Genomic DNA, 3,619 nt, shown 5'->3' with positions numbered 1-3,619 from the left:
AATCTCTTGACCTTGTGATCCACCCACCTGTCCCCAGCTTTTTTGACACCAGGGACTGGTTTCATGGAAGACAATTTTCCCATGGATGGTGGCAGGATGGGGGGATGGTTTCAGGATGAAACATCCCTATCACAGATCATCAGGCATTAGTTAGATTCACATAAGGAGTGCGCATTCTAGATCCCTTTTCTGCACACTTCACAATAGGGTTCACACTCCTATGAGAATCTAACACCATCGTGGATCTCGCTTACCCACCAGTCACCTCCTGCTGTGCAGCCTGGTTCCTAGCAGGCCATGGCCTGGTGCCAGTTGGGGACCCCGGCCCAAGGGATGCGGCAAACCCTCACCTCTGTGAGCCTGTCTGTGAGATGGCTCATGGGTGTGAGATTGTGTTGGGGCCCCCAAGACCACCCTCAGGCTTAATGATCGGCTCAAAGGACTTATAAGACCCGGAAGAGTAATGAATTGCTCATGGTTACAATTCATTACAGTCAAAGGACAGGGATTACAGTTAACAAAGGAAAAGGCGCATCAGCAAAGTCCAGATGCCAGGCGCCAGCCCCCAGGTATCCCCTCCAGCAGGGTCACACGGGGATGCCGTTAATGTTCTCAGAAATGGTGTAACTCCGAGGCTGGCAGCACATGCCAAATACTGCCAACCGGAGATGCTCACCCAAGCTTTGGTGTCCATGTTTTGACTGGGGTCAGTGGTGTAGGTATGCAGCTCCCACACGAGTGACACTAGCTGCTTTACCACCCCAGAAGCCAAATCAATACCGTGTGGCCCAAGACTTCAGGCATTTAAAAAAAAAAAAAAAAAGTCTTATCAGGTGGAATATTCCAAGGGCTTAGAGGTTATCTTTCAGGAGCTGGCCAAGGGCCTGTCTTTGGCATGTGCAGGGTTTGAGCAATTCAGGCCTGCTGCACACATATATTCATTAATAAACAGAATATGCTCACATGCTTCAAGATCTAAAATTTAATCTACGAGTCAGGGCTGTGGAAGGCTTCACAAATCCTCACTGAAACTCATTCTCAAATCTAAGGATTTCAGAAAACAAAACGTACTTCGGGAGCTTGGTGTGTTAATTAGCTGGTTTTTACACTGACCAGCACTCACAACTCCTATACTATCCCAGGAAAATCCCAACCTTGTATTCACCCATTATACTAACCCAATCAGCTATGTTTTCTTTTCCAAGCCAAACTGTATCCAGCTTTATTAAAGATACGTTCCAGAAGCAATCATGGTATTTCATGCAGGACGTGGGCAGACGATGGTTAACAGTATACGACAGCTTCCAAACTCCCTGCTTTGATGGATGCCCAAAAATCAGAAAGCCACTGTAAAACCCAAGGAGGTCCTCATCTGATGCCCTGAACAGGGAAAGTTTAAAGTGAGGGTTGACATTTCACATTTAGCATGTTGTTTAACAACTTTTCACAAGTCGACCCTGACTTTCAGGAAGTGAAATGAAAATGGCAGAATGTATCTGAAGATCCACAATCTAGAAACGGAACCACTGCTCTTTTGAGGGGTGCCATCTCAGTGGCATCACCAGGGACAAACCTGAAGCCCAACAGAGTCAGCTTTATTGACCCCTCACAACAAGAGAGTCCGCGGCACCAGAGAAAGCATGGGGTGTCTCTCCAAACAAAAGAGAAGATAGGCTTGTGGGATTGGGGGGAAGGATACAGTTGAGGTGAAATTTAAAGAGAGCAGGGTTGTGATAGGCTGAAAGCAGAGCATGGCTGTGTCACAGGGGTCACATCAGCAATTTGAAGTGGACCCAGAAGTCCCATTTCCTTGAAAACTCCAAAGTTTAGATGTGGAATGTGATGTCCAGAAAGCCTTGATCTGACATTCCATACCAGGTTGGAAATCAATGCCGCTTCTGTTTCAAGGTGACTCGTTGCAAGGATACACCTATGAACTGTGTAGTTATAATTTCCTTCTCATATATGATAATGGTCTCCTGTTTACTTGTAGTAAAGTACTATTTGATCCCCTGAAACAGCTGTTTTTTGAGGGGAGGTTGCTAACGAAACAGGAAGGCTGTCTCCCCCAGGAGTCTCTGCAAACTGGGGAACTGTGTGATACCCCAGAGCATTGGTTTGGGGTATTTTTTTTCTTTTCTTCTGATACTTGTATCTAAAAGTACAAAGTTTGGAACCTCTCACAAAATTAGCACAGGAAAAATCTTTCATGACAGCTTCTAAAGTTTTTATCTTTTTCAAAGCATTGGCTTAGTGGCTTTTGAGAATAGAATTTAAGTCTTCGGTTCTTCTTGGGGGCTGGAGCTTTTCCTGCCTGGAAACTCTGCAATTCCATAATGATTTGGTAACTGGAGTGTTGATTTATAGAGGTTTTATTGTGCAAATTTTACTGTGCTCATACTTAATACATGTGCAAAGAATGTGGACTGTAGATTCATTGGACCAACTTCTTTTATACACTTTGTGAGGAAAAATTAAATGCCTATAAAATATGTCTTGACAGAGGCAGAAAGCTAGAAATAATTCTGCATTAAGGCCAAAACCATTCTAGTGAGACTCTGTCTGTGATATTATAGAGGTAAACCGTATGTAATGTAATTGATATAGGAACCTGAGATCAAAATGTATTATTATTAAAATATTCAACCTTTAGGTAGTGGTGTGATGCCCATCAAAGGAACCAGATACATTCAGAACTAGGTGAAAACAGGGAAAGTCATAAAAAGAATTAATATTTTATTTTTATTTTATTTTTTCAGACAGAGTCTCACTCTGTAGCCCAGGCTGGAGTGCAGTGACACATTCATGGCTCACTGCAACCTCCACTTCCTGGGTGCCAGTTCTCAGGCAATTCTCCTCCCTCAGACTCCCAAGTAGCTGGGACTACAGGCGCACGCCACCATACCCGGCTAATTTTTGCATTTTTAGTAGAGAAGGGGTTTCACCATATTGGCCAGGCTGGCCTTGAACTTCTGACCTTGTGATCCACCCGTCTCGGCCTCCCAAAGTGCTGGGATTACAGGTGTGAGCCGCCGCGCCCAGCCCGCTGTGTTTTTCTACCAAGGGTGGCATGTAGAGAAGATTCTCTTTCACCCTGTCCAGAGCCCATAAGGCCTTTCATTGTGGGCTGGATGAGATGAGGGCAAGAGCATGTACCGTTTCCCCGTGCATCCTCCAGCTGCTCCCACGATCTCTCTAATGGAGCAAACTCATAACCAAAGGTTCCAGTTTTTGCCCCCACAACCCACCCCAGGCTGTGTGATCCGCGCTGAGGTATGGAGGTGACATTTAAATGAAGCAGAGTAAAAGCAGGTAAACAAATAGGCTAAAAGCAAAACATAGCTGTGTTACTACCTCACTGTACTCTGGTATCTGGCCAGCACAATCCTGCTCATATTCCAAGCTTTGAGACACCACCTCTGCAAAGCCTTCCTGATTCTGCAAAGAACAGGTATGCACTTCATCCTTGGGACCTCACAGCCATTCAATACACATTTCTTTCCCAGCCCTGCTTGGCTTGGCTGTCTCCATGAATATACACTTTGCAACCTCCGCACCTGGCATCATACCAAGCGCACAGTAGGCACTCCTGTGTTTCTTGAAAAAATGAATATATCAT

At 45.1% G+C, this 3,619-nt stretch overlaps 1 protein-coding gene across 2 annotated transcripts in view; it reads left to right on the top strand.

Moving 5' to 3' along the window:
• The window catches only part of THSD4 (thrombospondin type 1 domain containing 4), a 660,091-nt gene that overhangs the window by 622,519 nt on the left and 33,953 nt on the right, over positions 1 to 3,619 (top strand). The gene's annotated exons all lie outside the window — the stretch shown is intronic.

Source organism: Cebus imitator, unplaced genomic scaffold, assembly GCF_001604975.1.
Source record: "Cebus imitator isolate Cc_AM_T3 unplaced genomic scaffold, Cebus_imitator-1.0 Scaffold203, whole genome shotgun sequence".
In the NCBI taxonomy this organism is placed as follows: Eukaryota; Metazoa; Chordata; class Mammalia; order Primates; family Cebidae; genus Cebus; species Cebus imitator.
The sequence above is the reverse complement of the archived record's forward strand: the minus strand, read 5'-3'. Positions and strand labels throughout refer to the sequence as shown.